Source organism: Neolamprologus brichardi, chromosome 1 (genome assembly GCF_056152115.1).
Source record: "Neolamprologus brichardi isolate AB-2024 chromosome 1, ASM5615211v1, whole genome shotgun sequence".
NCBI classification, from domain to species: domain Eukaryota; kingdom Metazoa; phylum Chordata; class Actinopteri; order Cichliformes; family Cichlidae; genus Neolamprologus; species Neolamprologus brichardi.
Window position 1 is genome coordinate 33,157,161 of NC_142104.1, and position 23,213 is coordinate 33,180,373.

At 39.4% G+C, this 23,213-nt stretch overlaps 1 long non-coding RNA gene across 1 annotated transcript; it reads right to left on the reverse strand.

Annotated features, from left to right (window-relative positions):
• Nucleotides 1–14,692: 14,692 nt before the first annotated feature.
• Nucleotides 14,693–16,877, reverse strand: LOC148106444 (uncharacterized). The gene is made up of 3 exons (XR_015719397.1): nucleotides 16,812–16,877; nucleotides 15,588–15,692; nucleotides 14,693–14,842 (listed from the first exon to the last, which is right to left on the reverse strand). It is a non-coding gene; the product is annotated as an uncharacterized LOC148106444 (long non-coding RNA).
• Between the last annotated feature and the right edge of the window lie 6,336 nt (nucleotides 16,878–23,213).

A 23,213-nucleotide genomic window follows, 5' to 3' on the forward strand; every position in this document is an offset into this window, starting at 1 on the left:
TATATTTATACATTTCCGAATTCACATTATAGTGACATATACTGAACACAATATATTATATAATGTAAACAACTACCTGAGAAACAGCAGATACAGCAGATAAATTAATTATAGACTATTACTTTTGTATCATTTATTGCATTTGTGTAGGGAGAGGTGGGTAATGGCGCAGCTAGAGACTGGGTGACTTTATTCACCCGCTTCCGATGTTATCAGCAGTAGCGGTTTTAGATACGGGCAACACGGGCGGTTGCCCGGGGCGGCATCGTGGGGGGGGGCGGCATCACGGACATCGGCAAAAAAAAAAAAAAATAATAATTGCTCGTACTCATGCTGCCAGCCAGCGCATACTGGGAATGGCATAGGCACCGATCGGTTTTCTATCACCCATTTGCTGGGAGTAAGGGCGCCCTCCGTTTGCGAGGTGCGCACTTAAGGTAAGCAGAGGAGAGGGCGGGGCGACGGGGGATTCTCTGGCTGGTTTGAGCAGCATCTAATAACCAACTCGCAAAATAAAACAAAATAAAAACAAAACAACAAACACGAAAACACCAGACATCATGATGCAGACTTATAATTTGAAATTCGAAATTCTATACAAGAAAAGTGAGCGCGAGAGCCCTCGGTGCGCCTGCTTGCTGCTGAAGTCAAAGTAAACTTTATTGTCATCTCCGCTACATACAGTCCAGTATATAGAGAGACAAGATGACGAGGCTCCAGTTACAGCAGTGAAAGTAAACAAACAATAAATATAAGAAGAGTAAGAAAATAAATATACACTTTAGGACTCGGGGTAAAGGGATCAATAACAATTTAAAATTTATAATTTGCAGTTTGATGATTTAATGCAGTGGCGATTCTAGGATCAGAGCTTTGGGGGTGCTGAGCACCCAGAGAGCTGCCCATCCAGGCAAGGTAAACTTTATTCATCACAATGAGACTTCTTCCCCGTCCCTGTCAGTCCCTGCATCCCTAAATGCCTCCAGTTGTCTTGAGTTCTCTCTGACTGCCTCCTTGGTGCATTTAAACCCCTGTTCCTCCCTGTCCTCATCGTCTGTTGTCTTCATCTCCGTTATCAGTCATCATAATTTTACCCTCTCTGTGCAAGTCTGCAAATTTCTTTATTAAATCATAAGTTTCTTAAATTCATCAAGTCTCTCTGTGCCTGGGTCCTAACATGACATCACTGTTTTGTACAATTTAATCCCCACATTTTTGAAAGAATTTCAAACACTTTTTTGAAAAGTCTGTAACAAAACCATCAAATCTGATCAAGGTTATTAAAATGCTGTCAAAGAAGAATGGATTGGAATTAAAAAAAAAAAAAAATACATATCCTAACCTTAATTACTGGGGGAAAATGATGAATGATGCTCATAGTGAGTAAAAAGTAAACTGTGTGCATTTTTTGGACAGAGATTCACTTCTAAAGTGTATGTATAATACAATACAGATACATAAAAAATACACTCCAAAAATAGAAGAGTCCTTGAAATATACAAAATATTATTAGAAAATGGAGACACTTGGCCTTTGGTACAATGTATACAATGTATGAAAATATCTTTACTGCAGATACTACTATGGCTCTGCAGATTTTTTCTTTTCTTTTAACCTATGTCGCCTCACCTTGAGGTTGGTAAATCTGTCTATCACATTTTGGTGGTCAAGTCTCTCACGCATCTCTTTCTCAACTGACATCACAGCCAGGTGCTGGAGTCTGCTTTGACCCATGGTCCTTCTCAGCCAGGTATGGAGCTGACTCAAGACACTAAAAGGCCTTTCACAGCTACAGCTGCTAACTGGGTTTGTTAGGGCAACCTGAATAACAGTTTTCAGTTTGGGGAAGATCTAATTATCCAGAAGATTGTACAATGTTAACATATCTGGAATGGCACCAGCCTCACTCTTGAGCTTTATAAAGTCTTTGGCAACCGTGACTTCCTCTGACTGAAGCTCAATATGGTAATGCAGGGCTGACAACCCAGTTTGTTTTGCAGATTCTGTATAGCAGCTTTAATATAGGGAGAACACAACTTCCAGATTATATGAGTTGTTTGTATTAGTTGTTTGTCTTTCTTTTTCTTTGACAGTTTAACAGTTCCTGTTTTAATAATAATAATAATGGATTGGATTTATATAGCGCTTTTCAAGACACACCAAAGCACTTTACAATGCCACTATTCATTCACTCTCACATTAACACACTGGTGTAAGCAAGCTACGGTTGTAGCCACAGCTGCCCTGGGGCAGACTGACAGAAGCGAGGCTGCCATATCGCGCCATCGGCCCCTCTGGCCAACACCAGTAGGCGGTAGGGTAAAGTGTCTTGCCCAAGGACACAATGACCAGGACAGAGAGCCCGGGGAATGAACCGGCGACCTTCCGGTTACAGATACGCTTCCCAAACCCCTGAGCCACGGTTGCCTATTAGTACTCCCTGTCTGTTTTCTTACCTGGTACTTTCTGATCTTGTACTTTGTCCTCATGTTCCCCTCTTTCCTCTCTCCCTCTTTGGACTGACAATCTGTACACACACACACACACACACACACAACAGGAGTTATAAGGTTAATGGGCATCCAGTCAGTTAGCTAGTTAGTAACTTGGGTTTAATATCGGCACATGCACATATGGCAAAATAACCAGTTTCTCTCATTACATTTCAAACAGGACAGTGGTAACAACAGCAGGCTACGGACAATGTTAAGTTTTAGATTTTAAATAGGCTGTATACATTTCAATGAGATCAACAGGGCAGTCAAATATCGCTAATTTTACTACAGAGCAAACATTGTCGGAAAACATGTTTTCAACTAGGGCTGCCACAAACGATTATTTTGATAGTCGACTAGTCACCGATTATTTTTTACTTTTGAAGATTAAAATTTAGCATTATGGCTGCTGGTGGTTTGTAAAGCCTCTACTCAGCTGTATTTTTGTTACTAATTTATGTTTGTTGTTGTTTAACACAGATTTCAGAAGAGCAAAGATGAGCACTGTTGCTTCATCCTTAATAGTTTAACTGGATTGGAAATCAAAAAAATCCAGATTCTTCTTCCACAGAAGTTTCATTTGTCAGTGTGGGTCTGCTGAGTCACCTGAAGAACTCATTTCATTCTCCACGATGTTGATTTACAGAAATGTTTCACAGGAACTGATTCCTCCCAAAGGGTGAACTAGTGTGTTTCCATAGATTATCTCTGTATGAATGTACTTCTTAAATGAAGGCAAGTGTTTGTCCTTTTTGTTCCTCAGGTACAGTACATGACATTAAGGGCAGGCGGTCAACACTGGGCGAAGACAAGAAGCAGACGTCCTTCCAAGAGGGAGTTGCAGTGAGGACACAGCCTGCTCACTGAGGTCAGATCTCAGAATCTGAAACAGCTCAGGTTTATATTTTAGGGGTTATAAAAAAATCCAAATGTATTTATAAAGAAACCTTTAAATAATATTTTAAATAATAGTCATAATTATGATTATTATTAGAAATATCAAACATTTAAGTGGATTTTCTGTTACACGTATTGTCTTAGCCCTGCGATAACTGGCAGCCTGTCTTTGTCCTGTATCAGCTGGGATAGGGACCTTGAATTGGATACATGAATTGTTTTGAATTGTATTCCAATTATGTAATCTGATCATTTACAAACTCAAGGTATCCAATCAAAATGTAAGTAATAATGATAAAAATGGGAAAGCAGAAATAAGTGTGACATAAATGTAAATGTGTGAGCTGACATAGAGGACAGCTACATGCAGTCTGAAAAACCTTTGTTGTCAAGTTTGCAGGTCTATCAGCACAAGACATTCTTACATAGAAGAGTCTGTTAATGTCTCTAACTCAGTGAAGCATTATTGGTCCAGTCTGTTTGGATAAATATAGTAAGTTGATGTATGTCCATTTATTGACACATTTCTTAAGTGCTTATCCAGTTCAGGATCACAGTGGAGCTGCAGCTGGATATGTTCAGTAAAGAAACCTTACAAAAGTTAACAATAAACCTGCATCTCTGTACGTTGTTGTCCACAGGATGAGAAAATCGAACTGGAAAACTGTGGAACATGTTAATAAATGTTTGTGTGTTTATGCCTGTGTCTTTCACAGGAGGCGCTGGAAGGTTTCACTAATAGTTCCTGGTGAATCAAAGCAGAACCATAAAGGTTGCTGGACTGCATCATGGCCTTACCCCTGAGCAGTCATCTTGTTAAAGGAGGAACCAGTTAGAAGCTGTTTTCAAAGTAGCTGAGCAGATTTCATCTCAAGTAAGCGAATAACTGTTTGTTCGTTTGTTCTGCCACTTAAAGAGCATTTAAGGACGTCTTTTGAGTGTCCAGTTGAATTAATTCTACTGGCTCTCATGGTCGTTTGTGATTATGGACATATTTTCCATGTACATCAACCATTTAGTAAATTCTATCTATTTAGTAATATCTGTCAGCTATAAAATGTAATATAAGTATAAAAATATCTAAATATCTCCTGCCTGTTATATTTTAATGATGTAAGACCAGACGTCTGTTATCGTGTTACATTAGCATTCCTCACATATCAATGAGATGCTGTACAGTACAATCCTACACACACAGCAGAGGGATAACGATTCAACATCGTTACACGACACATTCGAGCTGCATGATGCAGACAAAATGACTAAATCATCTTTTTGTGGTTTATTGTCTTCAAACCAGCAGACAAAGCCGATGGCAGAAGATGTTTGGAGAAGAACTTCAGGCCGTGTACTGAAAAGGTATTTTTTCTTGTTATCAAAAGACATTTGGAGTGACGGCTTCTACAACTGTGCTGAAGTAAAGCTTACAGTCTAAGAAATCACAGTGTTGATATTCAGCACAAAGAGAAAAACTCACTAGTTTGAATTTATTTACAATCATTGTTTTTATAAATTCTGACTGTAAACAGCTTTTACAACTTTGATATTGTTTGACACTCGATATCAGATGATGGGATTTAATTTAAAGGTTTCTATGTCCCAATGAGCCATTTACACTGACCAGTGTCAGTTTAACTGTAACACATTATTTAGTTCCAACATTTCTAAGAGAAATAACTGAATGTAAAAATGGCTGCACTCAGGCCAGGTTTAATTGATAGAGTTATATGCATGCATTATGAAATTTATGTATCCCAGATAATTGTTAGTCATGTAGTCCTGGCAGACCCACCCCTTTCTCCCAAGTTAACTAAAACCCAAAAGAACTAGTGGGGCTATTTACACACTCACAACCAGTGTGGGGTAAAAAGAGCCACCAAAAACCTGTCAGCCTGCACAGATACAGATGTGCTAAAAGCTATAAGAGTTAGAAACTCTGCTTATGGAGAAACCTTCTAAGCCTAACAGGGGACAGGTACTCCTGCCCAAATAACATGATATAATCCCACATACAGCCCAGCCATAAAGAGAACCAAGTCATTTAGTTAAAGACAGCATGGGACCAAATGCATCTAACCAGCTTGCACCCACCTGACATTTCTTCTTCCTGAATTAAATGAATGAATGGATAAAAGTTAAATGACTACAAACCTAAAGCCACTAGTTCCCACACTGGAGTTCCCTGACACTGTGTTAACTGTACTGAGCTTGTATCAACAGTTGTAACAGGCTAAGCTACCTGAGAGACTGCATTGAACGATTATTTCTATCTTAATGGTTTCGGCTCATATGTTCTTTTTCCTTTCAGTAGATCAAAGCAGCTTGTGCTCTTTCTGCTCCCATTTTGATGGCAACAAGAAGAAGAAGAAGAAGAATGCTTCAGCGAAGTGGCCTTCATGGTCTCAGTGAACTGTCATGGTCACACACTGCATGTGGTTTTAAAAGCAACATGTCTGTTCACCACAACAATCGAGATGTTTAGTATCAGCTACGGTTTGTTCTTGAACATCAGTTCTGTTTTCTACTTTGACCACTTAGACCAAAAAAGTGTTGTTTTCATATTCTTTCTTTTAAATCTATAAAGCACCTGTTCATTTTTTTTATTAAAATTAGTTTCACATAAATGTTAGTTTTTCCCTTATGATCTTTTAATGCTTACACTGCACTGTACACGTCTACATTAGAGACATTTCTGTATGAGACTGGGCTGCTTGACTACAATTTGGAAATGGATGCAAAATCACACGGATTGTGCTATTGTTTGTTTTTTAATATGATTCAATTTAATTCAATTCAATAAAACTTTATTGATCCTGAAGGTTGACCCCGAGGGAAATTTGGGTTAAGGCCAACACAGGACGTGTCTGACTAAGCAAAGATTAATCTGATCCCATTTCTACCTGTCTCTACTGTTTCAACTGTAATTGTCAGGATATATATTTATTCCAGCTCTCATAGGGCAAAGGAATGACTCAGACTTGTCAAATGTTCTTTGACTTGATACACAATTTGAAGTTCATAATTTTCTTACAAATAAAACTATAATAATAAACATGAACACCTGTGCTTATTTCTGAGACATGAATTTTTTTTGAATGTGTTCACATTTAGACAGTATACATTTTTGTGCTGAAACTGTACTGGTGAACCTGAGGTGATGGTCAACACAAGACAAATATATAGAAATATAAAACAATATTGAAGTGATGTCTTTACCCTCTGCAGCGTGTGGACGCACACAACCACCTTATTCACTGTGGTAAACATGCACCGCTAGCCCACGTGACTGACTGTCTCCATGGTTACATGGTATATTATTAGCTATGTAAACAGATTCCAAAGATACCGCCATAGCTCTCTGCAGCTGTAACACTTCCACGCTTTGCAAATCATTTCACGTTTTTGATAGTTATGAAGACAGAAAATGTTTTTAAAGTCATGCTAGGCGGTTGCTATGGTGGTTGCTGTGGACTTGGGTGGACCGCGCGTCCGATTCCTGTTATGGACTATGTGCACGTTAGCATATGCTACTTCCGGTGCGGAAACTCCTGTGGGGACGTTTGTTTCCGGTATCCTATTCGCGCCCTGTTTACGGTCCAAAACAAGTTAAGCAAATAAATAAATAAAGCGGCGATTCACATTTCTATAGATGTCTCGGGCATTTACCCAATATATCTGTAAATGATGTTCATCGACTTGTCGATATTTTCCCCCCACGCCTCAGGGGAAAAGAGAAAATGGATTCAAACGTTATATTTCTCAGCTGTCCGTCGTTATCGTTATCGTGTTATGTTCTAAAAATAACCAGCAATATGTGAAATCAAGTAGCCAATTTTATTTTTTGACGGTGCAAAACGTTTCGTGTACATCGTGGACATACAGCACTGCACTTCAGAGTCACACTGCTAGCGATAGATGCAGCGATTCTGTACTGTACAGGAGAGACGGAGGAGATCGTCTGCAGCGATCAGGACGCAGGACGTAAATAAGCATGCAAACTTGCACTAAAAATCTGCGAAACAGCGAGGTGAAAGGTGAACCGCGTTATAGCGAGGGACCGCTGTAATTTTGAAGGTAAGTCACAACATACCCTTCGTAAATACTAATGTATAGAAACCGTTACCAGCAATCATTGATTTTTTGTGTGGCTTTTTTTCACGGTTTGTTAACATGCTGTGTAGGTGTGTACTTGACTAGCTGATATCGACATAACGGGGAAAACACCTGGTTTGACTATTCTTCACCTGTAGTTTGAATGCTGAACATTTGCCTGTTTAAATCATAAGACCAGTCACTATACAGAGATGTGCTTCTGAATGTGGACGATGTGTCTTCTGCTGCAGTTCTGCTTGTGTTTAGTGATGTAAACAACCGATCGATCTAAACTCTTTAAACGTCAAAATTGATCATTAGATTTTTATGACACAACAGTGGTGAGTGTTCCCACCTTCTGCTCTTTGTAACTTAACGCGATCGTTCCGTTTTCGAGTTTTGGACATCAATTTTGGAGTATATCTTCGCAGTAGCGATTGACCGCAAAGTAAAGCTACCGGAAATGTACAACCCCACATCCGGTCTCAAACCAGGAAGTTAGCATTTTCTCGTGCACAGGGTCCATTAGCTGTCCGCCGTAGGAAGGCTGCGTTCCATTTAGAAGTAGTGACAGTCTGCCGTAACTCGAACTCAAACCCCGCTTTGTTCTTTAATTAAAGGCATTTTATAGCCGTTCATGACATGCATGCACCACACACATATAAAACACTTTGCCTCACTATGAGAATGCAGCTTTACTAAAACCTTATCTTATAAAACCTAAAACCTAAAACCTTATAGTATCTGATATATGATAGAAAAATGAAGCAACCAGAGATTTAATGATGAAGAGTCTGGGTTCTGTAGTTCACGTTTTACAGTCCTGAATGACTCTCTGCACATCCATACAGTAGCAGTTTTAGATACGGGCGGTTGCCCGGGGCGGCATCGTGGTGGGGGCGGCATCACGGACATCGGCAAAAAAAAAAATAATAATAATTGCTCGTACTCATGCTGCCCCGACGTCAGCCAGTGCATACTGGGAATGGCATAGGCACCGATCGGTTTTCTATCGCCCATTTGCTGGGAGTAAGGGCGCCCTCCGTTTGCGAGGTGCGCCTGCTGCTTGCGGCGCAGAGAGGAGAGGGCGGGGCGGCGGGGGATTCTCTGGCTGGTTTGAGCAGCATCTAATAACCAACTCGCAAAATAAAACAAAATAAAAACAAAACAACAAACACGAAAACACCAGACATCATGATGCAGACTTATAATTTGAAATTCGAAATTCTATACAAGAAAAGTGAGCGCGAGAGCCCTCGGTGCGCCTGCTTGCTGCTGAAGTCAAAGTAAACTTTATTGTCATCTCCGCTACATACAGTCCAGTATATAGAGAGACGAGATGACGAGGCTCCAGTTACAGCAGTGAAAGTAAACAAACAATAAATATAAGAAGAGTAAGAAAATAAATATACACTTTAGGACTCGGGGTAAAGGGATCAATAACAATTTAAAATTTATAATTTGCAGTTTGATGATTTAATGCAGTGGCGATTCTAGGATCAGAGCTTTGGGGGTGCTGAGTACCCAGAGAGCTGCCCATCCAGGCAAGGTAAACTTTATTCATCACAATGAGACTTCTTCCCCGTCTCTGTCAGTCCCTGCATCCCTAAATGCCTCCAGTTGTCCCGAGTTCTCTCTGACTGCCTCCTTGGTGCATTTAAACCCCTGTTCCTCCCTGTCCTCATCGTATTTTTTCTTCATCTCCGTTATCAGTCATCATAATTTTACCCTCTCTGTGCAAGTCTGCAAATTTCTTTATTAAATCATAAGTTTCTTAAATTCATCAAGTCTCTCTGTGCCTGGGTCCTAACATGACATCACTGTTTTGTACAATTTAATCCCCACATTTTTGAAAGAATAGCAAAACACTTTTTTGAAAAGTCTGTAACAAAACCATCAAATCTGATCAAGGTTATTAAAATGCTGTCAAAGAAGAATGGATTGGAATTAAAAAAAAAAAAAAATACATATCCTAACCTTAATTACTGGGGGAAAATGATGAATGATGCTCATAGTGAGTAAAAAGTAAACTGTGTGCATTTTTTGGACAGAGATTCACTTCTAAAGTGTATGTATAATACAATACAGATACATAAAAAATACACTCCAAAAATAGAAGAGTCCTTGAAATATACAAAATATTATTAGAAAATGGAGACACTTGGCCTTTGGTACAATGTATACAATGTATGAAAATATCTTTACTGCAGATACTACTATGGCTCTGCAGATTTTTTCTTTTCTTTTAACCTATGTCGCCTCACCTTGAGGTTGGTAAATCTGTCTATCACATTTTGGTGGTCAAGTCTCTCACGCATCTCTTTCTCAACTGACATCACAGCCAGGTGCTGGAGTCTGCTTTGACCCATGGTCCTTCTCAGCCAGGTATGGAGCTGACTCAAGACACTAAAAGGCCTTTCACAGCTACAGCTGCTAACTGGGTTTGTTAGGGCAACCTGAATAACAGTTTTCAGTTTGGGGAAGATCTAATTATCCAGAAGATTGTACAATGTTAACATATCTGGAATGGCACCAGCCTCACTCTTGAGCTTTATAAAGTCTTTGGCAACCGTGACTTCCTCTGACTGAAGCTCAATATGGTAATGCAGGGCTGACAACCCAGTTTGTTTTGCAGATTCTGTATAGCAGCTTTAATATAGGGAGAACACAACTTCCAGATTATATGAGTTGTTTGTATTAGTTGTTTGTCTTTCTTTTTCTTTGACAGTTTAACAGTTCCTGTTTTGCCTGTTAGTACTCCCTGTTTGTTTTCTTATCTGGTACTTTCTGATCTTGTACTGTGTCCTCATGTTCCCCTCTTTCCTCTCTCCCTCTTTGGACTGACAATCTGTACACACACACACACACATACACACACACACAACAGGAGTTATAAGGTTAATGGGCATCCAGTCAGTTAGCTAGTTAGTACCTTGGGTTCAATATCGGCACATGCACATATGGCAAAATAACCAGTTTCTCTCATTACATTTCAAACAGGACAGTGGTAACAACAGCAGGCTACAGACAATGTTAAGTTTTAGATTTTAAATAGGCTGTATACATTTCAATGAGATCAACAGGGCAGTCAAATATCGCTAATTTTACTACAGAGCAAACATTGTCGGAAAACACGTTTTCAACTAGGGCTGCCACAAACGATTATTTTGATAGTCGACCAGTCACCGATTATTTTTGCAATTAGTCGACTAATCAGATCATGCATCCATTGGATGTACAGCGTACAGCTTATTGCACCAGCATGCATCTGCTCTCATATAACTATCATTAGCTTACAGCTCTAAGTGTTTAAGGTATGTGCTAACTAAAAATAAAGACAAGATGATAGTTTATTAAATTTGAATGAAATTTGCAGATTGTTTCGGTGAAGTTTAATAAACTCATTGTTATCTAAAATATAACAGGACACCGGAGTAAATTCTCCAGCATCTCACACTTCTGATAATCAGCTGTCTGCTTGACGTTTATTCAGCTGTATAAAAACTATAACTTTAATCTCAGCCAAACCGATTTACTCAGGAACAAATAAAATACTAAAAGAAGGTGGTCTCAGCCACCATTGCTCTGGCAGCAACAGCGCTAGAGCGAGTAGGAGAGAGCCGAGCTGGAACAAACCATTTTGGGAGGGGGGAGGGGTTATCTATACTTTTGTTGTTAAAATGTTCCATCTCAATTAAGTACTGTATGCTTTTTATACTTTTAGTAGTGTGTCCCACAAACAGCAAATATTTTCAAAAAAAGTAAGACATCTTTGGGGGTGCTTTGATTCATTTTTGGGGTGCTGAAGCACCTCCAAAACTGGGCTAAAATCGCCCCTGATTTAATGTCTCACACACAGCCCTTCGAAAGGGGAGGGGGGCTGGCTGCTTCCAAATAGAGGACATTTCGTTCATAATGTTATAAATCCAAGCCCATTATGTATTCATGATTTGAATCCTGGGTTGTGTGAAATCTCAGAAATAAACCCTAGACAAAGTGAATCTGTGAACTAAGGTGTAGGTGTGTTAGGTTATGTTGTGGTGATCCTCAAGTTGGGGGATTTGTGTTCATACTGGAGTGCAAAATTAAAACCAAGATGGACAAGAAAAGGGAGTGTTCGCCAGGGGCGTCAAATGGGCTAGGACCGCCACTGCCAGCAGGTGAACCTTATCATGACATAACAAGGTCACAATGTAAAAAATTAAACAGCAACAGTCTAAATGTAAAGTGCATTCTAAACTCCTCTTCAATAAACTATATGTGCAGAGAGTCATTCAGGACTGTAAAACGTGAACTACAGAACCCAGACTCTTCATCATTAAATCTCTGGTTGCTTCATTTTTCTATCCTATATCAGATACTTTAAAGGTTTTAGTAAAGCTGCATTCTCATAGTGAGGCAAAGTGTTTTATATGTGTGTGGTGCGTGCATGTCATGAACGGCTATAAAATGCCTTTAATTAAAGAACAAAGCGGGGTTTGAGTTCGAGTTACGGCAGACTGTCACTACTTCTAAATGGAACGCAGCCTTCCTACGGCGGACAGCTAATAACAGGAATCGGACGCGCGGTCCACCCAAGTCCACAGCAACCACCATAGCAACCGCCTAGCATGACTTTAAAAACATTTTCTGTCTTCATAACTATCAAAAACATGAAATGATTTGCAAAGCGTGGAAGTGTTACAGCTGCAGAGAGCTATGGCGGTATCTTTGGAAGCTGTTTACATAGCTAATAATATACGATGTAACCATGGAGACAGTCAGTCACGTGGGCTAGCGGCGCATGTTTACTACAGTGAATAAGGTGATTGTGTGCGTCCACACGCTGCAGAGGGTAAAGACATCACTTCCATATTGTTTTATATTTCTATATATTTGTCTTGTGTTGACCATCACCTCAGGTTCACCAGTACAGTTTCAGCATAAAAATGTACACTGTCTAAATGTGAACACATTCAAAAAAAAAATTCATGTCTCAGAAATAAGCACAGGTGTTCATGTTTGTTATTATAGTTTTATTTGTAAGAAAATTATGAACTTCAAATTGTGTATCAAGTTAAAGAACATTTGACAAGTCTGAGTCATTCCTTTGCCCTATGAGAGCTGGAATAAATATATATCCTGACAATTACAGTTGAAACAGTAGAGACAGGTAGAAATGGGATCAGATTAATCTTTGCTTAGTCAGACACGTCCTGTGTTGGCCTTAACCCAAATTTTACTCGGGGTCAACCTTCAGGATCAATAAAGTTTTATTGAATTGAATTAAATTGAATCATATTAAAAAACAAACAATAGCACAATCCGTGTGATTTTGCATCCATTTCCAAATTGTAGTCAAGCAGCCCAGTCTCATACATAGGTAACAGAAATGTCTCTAATGTAGACGTGTACAGTGCAGTGTAAGCATTAAAAGATCATAAGGGAAAAACTAACATTTATGTGAAACTAATTTTAATAAAAAAAATGAACAGGTGCTTTATAGATTTAAAAGAAAGAATATGAAAACAACACTTTTTTGGTCTAAGTGGTCAAAGTAGAAAACAGAACTGATGTTCAAGAACAAACCGTAGCTGATACTAAACATCTCGATTGTTGTGGTGAACAGACATGTTGCTTTTAAAACCACATGCAGTTTGTGACCATGACTGTTCACTGAGACCATAAAGGCCACTTCGCTGAAGCATTCTTCTTCTTCTTCTTCTTCTTCTTCTTCTTGCCATCAAAATGGGAGCAGAAAGAGCACAAGCTGCTTTGATCTACTGAAAGGAAAAAGAACATATGACCTGAAATCATTAAGATAGAAATAATCGTTCAATGCAGTCTCTCTGGTAGCTTAGCCTATTACAACTGTTGATACAAGCTCAGTACAGTTAACACAGTGTCAGGGAACTCCAGTGTGGGAACTAGTGGTTTTAGGTTTGTAGTCATTTAACTTTTATCCATTCATTCATTTAATTCAGGAGGAAGAAATGTCAGGTGGGTGCAAGCTGGTTAGATGCATTTGGTCCCATGCTGTCTTTAACTAAATGACTTGGTTCTCTTTATGGCTGGGCTGTATGTGGGGTTATATCATGTTATTTGGGCAGGAGTACCTGTCCCCTGTTAGGCTTAGAAAGTTTCTCCATAAGCAGAGTTTCTAACTCTTATAGCTTTTAGCACATCTGTATCTGTGCAGGCTGACAGGTTTTTGGTGGCTCTTTTTACCCCACACTGGTTGTGAGTGTGTAAATAGTCCCACTAGTTCTTTTGGGTTGTAGTTAACTTGGGAGGAAGGGGTGGGTCTGCCAGGACTACATGACTAACAATTATCTGGGATACATAAATTTCATAATGCATGCATATATCTCTATCAATTAAATCTGGCCTGAGTGCTGCCATTTTTACATTCAGTTATTTCTCTTAGAAATGTTGGAACTAAATAATGAATGTGTTACAGTTAAACTGACACTGGTCAGTGTAAATGGCTCATTGGGACATAGAAACCTTTAAATTAAATCCCATCACCTGATATCGAGTGTCAAACAATATCAAAGCTGTAAAAGCTGTTTACAGTCAGAATTTATAAAAACAATGATTGTAAATAAATTCAAACTAGTGAGCTTTTCTCTTTGTGCTGAATATCAACACTGTGATTTCTTAGACTGTAAGCTTTACTTCAGCACAGTTGTAGAAGCCGTCACTCCAAATGTCTTTTGATAACAAGAAAAAATACCTTTTCAGTACACGGCCTGAAGTTCTTCTCCAAATATCTTCTGCCATCAGCTTTGTCTGCTGGTTTGAAGACAATAAACCACAAAAAGATGATTTAGTCACTTTGTCTGCATCATGCAGCTCGAATGTGTCGTGTAACGATGTTGAATCGTTATCCCTCTGCTGTGTGTGTAGGATTGTACTGTACAGCATCTCATTGATATGTGAGGAATGCTAATGTAACACGATAACAGACGTCTGGTCTTACATCATTAAAATATAACAGGCAGGAGATATTTAGATATTTTTATACTTATATTACATTTTATAGCTGACAGATATTACTAAATAGATAGAATTTACTAAATGGTTGATGTACATGGAAAATATGTCCATAATCACAAACGACCATGAGAGCCAGTAGAATTAATTCAACTGGACACTCAAAAGACGTCCTTAAATGCTCTTTAAGTGGCAGAACAAACGAACAAACACTTAATCGCTTACTTGAGATGAAATCTGCTCAGCTACTTTGAAAACAGCTTCTAACTGGTTCCTCCTTTAACAGGATGACTGCTCAGGGGTAAGGCCATGATGCAGTCCAGCAACCTTTATGGTTCTGCTTTGATTCACCAGGAACTATTAGGGAAACCTTCCAGCGCCTCCTGTGAAAGACACAGGCATAAACACACAAACATTTATTAACATGTTCCACAGTTTTCCAGTTCGATTTTCTCATCCTGTGGACAACAACGTACAGAGATGCAGGTTTATTGTTAACTTTTGTAAGGTTTCTTTACTGAACATATCCAGCTGCAGCTCCACTGTGATCCTGAACTGGATAAGCACTTAAGAAATGTGTCAATAAATGGACATACATCAACTTACTATATTTATCCAAACAGACTGGACCAATAATGCTTCACTGAGTTAGAGACGTTAACAGACTCTTCTATGTAAGAATGTCTCGTGCTGATAGACCTGCAAACTTGACAACAAAGGTTTTTCAGACTGCATGTAGCTGTCCTCTATGTCAGCTCACACATTTACATTTATGTCACACTTATTTCTGCTTTCCCATTTTTATCATTATTACTTACATTTTGATTGGATACCTTGAGTTTGTAAATGATCAGATTACATAATTGGAATACAATTCAAAACAATTCATGTATCCAATTCAAGGTCCCTATCCCAGCTGATACAGGACAAAGACAGTCTGCCAGTTATCGCAGGGCTAAGACAATACGTGTAACAGAAAATCCACTTAAATGTTTGATATTTCTAATAATAATCATAATTACGACTATTATTTAAAATATTATTTAAAGGTTTCTTTATAAATACATTTGGATTTTTTTATAACCCCTAAAATATAAATCTGAGCTGTTTCAGATTCTGAGATCTGACCTCAGTGAGCAGGCTGTGTCCTCACTGCAACTCCCTCTTGGAAGGACATCTGCTTCTTGTCTTCCCCCAGTGTTGACCGCCTGCCCTTAATGTCATGTACTGTACCTGAGGAACAAAAAGGACAAACACTTGCCTTCATTTAAGAAGTACATTCATACAGAGATAATCTATGGAAACACACTAGTTCACCCTTTGGGAGGAATCAGTTCCTGTTAAACATTTCTGTAAATCAACATCGTGGAGAATGAAATGAGTTCTTCAGGTGACTCAGCAGACCCACACTGACAAATGAAACTTCTGTGGAAGAAGAATCTGGATTTTTTTGATTTCCAATCCAGTTAAACTATTAAGGATGAAGCAACAGTGCTCATCTTTGCTCTTCTGAAATCTGTGTTAAACAACAACAAACATAAATTAGTAACAAAAATACAGCTGAGTAGAGGCTTTACAAACCACCAGCAGCCATAATGCTAAATTTTAATCTTCAAAAGTTTCTGAGCCGTCTTCAACCTGCTTTTAACAGAGAAAAGTCCCACAGTCAATGTAGCCTGACTCAATCCTAAATGTTCAGCACACAGAGACACAGAGGTACTGTTTAAAGTTTAGTGTTAACCTGAGTCACTGATCATTTACAGTATTACAGAGTCTGGCACTCTTTGCATGATGTCCACGTCACTGTAAGTTTCTAGCTGACTCTCAGGTGTGACAGGTGTGCCAGCAGGAAAGAGTAATAATAACCTGCATCCTGAGGTTTGTCATGCAGGATTAAAGGAGGCTTTGTTCACACAGCTAGGATTGTATTTTACACTGACCCTGGGTCAGTATAAGTATCATACAGTTTAAACGAAGCACTGAAACTTGCACATATTTATTACAGATGCATGGAATCTAATCGGGATATTTACTGTCAGTCTGTGGCTGCGATTAAACACTTTACTGGAACCTTTATTAACTAGTAACTTCATCAGTCATGACAGAAGCTAATATTTCTGTGCTAACATCGTTTAAACAGTAACAGCTTTACTACAATATAAACTAACGTTTACACCGTAACTTTAAGCTAGCACCATAAAGACGGTAAAACACGTAATAATATCTACAAATGCATCTTAAAGCTGTTATATTAGCACTCGGTGTATTACTAACATAACCACATTAACATTATTGACACTCGCTGACTTTTAATAGTCATTCTATAAATGCTGTCCGGTTAAATGGTCTCACCTGTAAACACTGCTGTATCCACCGGATTCCAGCCAAAGTGGATTCTGGAGTATTCCCACGCTCCTGTTAGTGATCCTCCATCTGGATGGATGATAACAACCTTCTGAACAATCTAGCAGGAGATGGCCCATATCTATGGGACTGATTTGTGCTAATAACGCCCATTGTATGGACTGATAACATCCGAAGCGGGTGAATAAAGTCACCCAGTCGCTAGCTGCCATTACCCAGCATACACCTCTCCCTACACAAATGCAATAAACGATACAAAAGTAATAGTCTATAATTAATTTATCTGCTGTATCTCAGGTAGTTGTTTACATTATATAATATATTGTGTTCAGTATACGTCACTACAATGTGATTTCGGAAATGTATAAATATATGAACAACAGGCTCTTCCGCGGAAATTTTTTGTCGTCAATAAACAACGATTAGGGAGCAGCATAGTATTCAATAGGAGGACCCTGCACGTCAATTCTCGACGCGAGGGGCTATATGATTGCATTAGCAATAAATTTAATAACGGTCTATATGAACAGTTACACACTATATAGAACCACTTTATAGAATTATATTTGTTTGCAGATGTTGGCAGCTATCAGCGAATAGTTATCAGCTATTTTGAAACAAAAAAAAACACACTTTTTATCCATAACAACAAATGAACTGTACAACAGAAAATGCAAATGCTATCTATGGCCTCCTCACAACAATGATAAGAAAAATAAACTGGGCCAATATGGCATGTTTGTTAATACAGAGACACACATGTTAATGTGATCTCTGGTCTCCCACTCAGAGACACAGGTCTCCCAGTGTCCAGCATTCAGACGGCTACCTGAGGACACTCATGTGAGAGAAAATCTGCTCACACATATATGTAGAGCCAAATACTGTCAATAAGGCCTCTGCAATGTTCTGAAGACAGTTAAACTTGTCAGGTAGTGATGTCCAGCAGGTGAAAAGGCAGCTCCATGAACACGCACAGCTGTGGATTCCAGCTGCTTCGATGTTGCATTAACTGGCATTAACTCAGCCAGTTAATGCGAGACAAATCTAGCTGCTCATTAAAGCTTTCTGGTTTGATCAGAAAATAAAACATTGGTCCATACACCTGAAAGTCCCAAAAACGCATTGTGAATTCTGTCTCGAGTCTACGGCTGTATCCGTGTATTTCCGCGGTGCTGATGCTGCGCTGAGCGGAGAGCTCCTGAAGCTTTTGAAGTGTCAGAATGTAGAAAGCTAACAACGTCCCTCTCACCAGTAGGCTAAGTTATTTTAACCCAATTACAAGTTGAATCCGATTGTTAGGTTTGTTAGCTAAGATACCGTCATTAAGAAGCGGCACAACTAATGTGTCTATGTGAGCTGATTTGCGATGTGCACCGCTGGCGTGGCCATTTATTTTTTAATGCACCCTCTCAGATTAATTCACTGCGTGTTGTGCCCAGAGCTGGACTGGGAAAAAAAAAAAATACCCGGGCATTTTGACTAGAGACCGGCCCACCAGGTATTATAGGAAAAGCCATAAAGCCTTTGAATGAAAACAAATGCTGTTGTGACAATGATGTACACTGTCTTGTTGGTATATGTATGATTTTTATACATTTTACGTCAGATAAAAACTTTGGTTGTAAGCTTCAGATAATTATTTAATAACAGCTAGCCATTTTAAATGAGAATAAGAAAGTATTTCTTTGTGCGCCCCTTTCCCTGTTAATGCCCTGCCTGGCCCCTGGCAAAACTTTGCTAGAGCCGCCCCTGCACAGCTACCAGCTGTCAGCTACTTAGAAAAGAATCCTGGTGTTATTTGTCTCTCAGAAACAGTTCATAACTTCCCTTCAACTCATTCATGTCACCTAAAAGGTAAACCTGTTTCTCCATCACCTGTTCAGCTCTGATGATTCAGTAAGGACATCTCCTGGTTTCGTCTTCATGTTTCCCTCTCACCGGATAACCAAACCGATATCATGACCAGAAGCTTTTACAGCTGTGGCTCCAGCGAACATCAGCTGATACTAGATATAATATTAAATAAATTCTAACAACACCTGATCAAGCTTAAACGTGCTGCTGTTGTTTAGCGCGACATCCGCTGGTTTCCTCTTTCTGGCGCAAAGTGGGCGATAAACAAACAAGAGAGAAAAGCCAATCAGCTGATCATTGATCAGATTCATGATTGAAGTAGCAACAGGTGAGGGAGGGGGAGAGAATGAGAGAAGAAGAGGCAGCTGACAGCGTAACGACAGAATAAATCCTGCTTTGTGTCTTTTTCCATTCTAGCTGAAGTACGGTGTTCTGACAAACCATCCTACTTTGGCAAAACGTCCTACCGTAAGTAGTTTATGCACATTTCTGCTGTCACAGAGAAATTCCAGCACAAATTTAAGTTGGTATGATGGTTTTCCACTTAACTTTGCCCATCAGAGTATGCTTGTAGGTCATATTCACAAAGGCAGGATGGTTCGCCACTGAATTTTAGCTGTGAAAATATGCTTCTAGCTCAGATTAACAAAGGTAGGACGATTTGCCACTAAATCTTAGCTGTTAGTATGCTTGTAGGTCACATTCACAAAGGTAGGATGGTTTGGCACTTAATTTTACCCGTCAGAATATTTTTCTGGCTAATATTCACAAAGGTAGTACGGTTTGCCACTTAATTTCGTGTTGTGCGCATGCGCAGAAACAATGGGTAGGATGGTTTGTCAGGTAGGATGGAACGGGACAAACTGCATTCCTTTTCAGCTCAATACGAAACGCGTAATATTTTCTCTGAATGCAGGACGATTCCGTCTTTTTACAGGACGCTTGGCAACTCTACTAACTATCAGTAGTATCATAGCACCCACCCAGCTGTATAGAAACTCCATCATGCTAGCTAGCAGGCAGTACGAGTTATTGTAACTGACTGTAAAAAGTCAGCACAACAAAAATAAAACTACACCTAAACTTGGTTTATATCTGACCAACATAGACTGCATGGTCATAACTTCTTACCTGAAGTTCAGTTCACCTGACACTCAGACCGGCGGCCGCCTCGGGTCTCTCCTCTTGCCTCCCCTCTTGCCTCCCCTTTCTCTCATCCACCTGCTGGCCTCCACCACTTGCTAATGTTACTAAGTCTGTGGAAGCTACACCATAGCCACCAACAAACAACTGAGTTATTTTTACACACCGACCAGCATCTGGCCAATCCACCACCTTTCAATGTTTATAACGTTACAAAAAAAAAAAAAAAAAATCATCGGCCCACCGCGCAAATGCCCGGTATTCCCGATGGCCAGTCCAGCTATGGTCGTGCTATCAGTTAACCCTTCGCCTAGGGTTGCCGACCCCTGATCTGTATATACACTGTCAAAGATACTTGTCTTTGAGTGAAGATTTAAGGTGATAGGAAATATAAATAACTTCAACTTGAATCTTTGACACAGAGTTCAAGCTCACTGCTGTAATATATCATAATAATCTGACAATAAATATAATATTGGCCATATTATATTTACATTACCAAAGTGAGATGACTTTAGTCTCATGAACAACATTAGCTAATTGTTATTTACTAACTAATCTTGAAATGACTGTTCAGTACAGAAATGAAGCCCAACAATTATGTTTTTACAGCCCCATGGTCTCAGCCTCAGATACTCAGATACGCGCGAACTGCGTGTACTCCGAAGCGTGCGGTCGCTGGATTGGGACACAGCCCATGTGTGCTCATAGCCTTTAAACAACAGTGCAGTCTGCTAGTTCAAATGCACAACATAAACGACAACTTACTGTACAATGAACACACATGCTCACTGAGTTAGGTCATTCTTGCACCTTTTTAAAAACACACCCCTTTAGCTTACATCTTGAAAGTAGTGCAAGCCATATGGGTTTATATTCCAAACAGTGACACACGAACTTGATCACCGAAATCCACTTAACATGGCTGCTAATTTTCAAGCTTACTAGCTTATTCACGATTAGCACACTAATAATCATCATTAACCACACATCATAACATAACCAAACGATAACATATAGAAAGAAACAATGTACGTATAAAACACAAATTCTTATCTAGCAGGAGAATAAATAATCAGTATTTTAAGGCTACTGCATGTACAGATGTCACTGCTGGCTCACATGAGCTACCTCTGAGAACCCCACAGTTTACTCCCCAGCTGACTGTCGCGAAAGAGTCGTAAATCACCGGCATTGTAAAACTTTAAATTATTCCAGGGCATGTTAAAAACAAAACACCAAACAATTGGACTGGATATTAAACGGTATCAAACGACTAGATTAACACAGGGTTACAATTACATTCTACCATCGTCACATCGAGAGTTTATTCATTAATCATCAGAGTTCAACAGTGTGACATCCAGTTGAAAACAACTTCAGTAACGCCAGCCAAAACAGGCTAACAGTGAATAACAGCACAAAAACAGCCGTGCTTATCGACAGCTCGACATATCCTCAACAACTCCCCTCAGTATGGCTGCCATCGGTCACATTTTAACTGTCCGTTTTACAGCCTCTTCCAGAAAACAAACGCTTACGGGTACACTATACACATATACAGTATATTGATTTTTATTTAGTTTTAGAGTTTAACCTGAAATCTTTTGCTGCTGAGCAGCAGAGCTCCAAAGCGTCCCCTGTAACCATGGTTACGCAGAGGCATAACAGTGTTCCAACTGTGACGTCACAGAGGAGAACCTATGTCAAACTGATACCTGGATCAGCCTGCAACTTTTATTGGCACTTTTCTGCTGAGATCCGGAGCTCGACGCCCCGGCACCCCGGGATAAGATGAGTTGCTGTATTTTTCACGGAGAAAAAAAATTTAACATGGAATAACGTCAGTCTCCGATGGAAAAAAAAAGATGCAAGCAAAAGAGGACAGCAGATTGAGAAGAGATTTCTTCAAACGGTAAGGAGCTTCTACCAAGTGATATTTGATAAGGTTAAAACTTCAAGCTTAAATCTAATGTCCAGATTCATGCTAAACTTTTCTGATTACTCAGTGAATCTGTTCATATGTTGCCGTTTTAAGCTATTAATTTCATGGTGACAAATATCTTTGACAAAAAATGCAGGATTAATTAAAGGCTATATATGACTGCTAGGTTAGGACATGGTTAGGAGCAAATACTTAAGAGAGAGAAAGAGATATTTTTGCTCTGATAGAAATCTTTATTAATATTTATGGGAAATGGGCCTCTATTAGATTGTTTGTGGCCAATACAATAAATTGTCTCCTGGCTTTCAGGTCCCCCTGAGCCAAATTTGCAAAAATACCAGATTTTACAATCAAGGAACAAACTAGAGTAAAGAACAAATTGCCTATTAAACAGTAATTTGGAGCAGAGGGGCAACTTCCTCAGAAGCCATTAAAATGATTTGAGAGTAAAGATCATGCATCATCGTGGTAAGAAAAATTATATCCAATGTGTAGCAAAGATACAAGAGGGAGTCATTGAAGTGACAGAACACTGAAGTGACACAAAAGATAATTCAAATTTTACAGTTTTTGCAATTAAGAAAAGAAAAAAAAAACAGATTTAAAGTGTAACACATGGATATTCTTTGATCTAATGCATTCCATTGAAGCTCTAACTGTATATTTAGGGTCATTGTCTTCCTGGAAGGTAAATCTACATCCCAAGCTCAAGTCCTTTGCAGCCTCCAACAGGTTTTCTTCCAGAATTCCCATCTATTTAGCTCCATCCATCTTCCCATCATCTCTGACCAGTTTCTCTGTCCCTGTAGAAGGAAAACATCCCCACAGCATGATGTTGCCATCACCATGTTTCACAGTGGGGATGGTACGTTCAGGGTGATGAGCAGTGTTATTTTTCTGCCACATGTAGCGCTTTTCATATAGGCCAAAAAGTACCTTCTTCCACATGTTTGCTGTGTCCCCTACATGGTTCCTGGCAAACTGCAGATGGAACTTTTTATTACTTTCGGTCAACATTGGCTTTCTTCTTGCCACTCTTCCATGTAAGCCAGATTTGTGGAGTACACAACTTACAGTTGTCCTGTAGACAGATTCTCCCACCTGAGCTGTGGAATTCTGCAGCTCCTCCAGAGTGACCATGTGCCTCTTGGAAGCTTCTCTGACCAGTGCTCTTCTTGCTCAGTCTGTCAGTTTAGGTGGACGGTCATATCTTGGTAGGTTTGCAGTTGTAGGAAACCTTTTCTATTTTTGGATGATGGATTGAACAGTGCTCCTTGAGATGTTCAAAGCTCAGGATATTTTTTTATAACCTATCCCTGCTTTAAACTTATCTACAACTTTAAAACTGACCTGCCTGGTGAGTTCCTTGGTTTTCATGAAGCAGTTTGTTCATTAATGTTCTTTAACAAACTACTGAGGCCGTCACAGAGCAGTTGTATTTATAA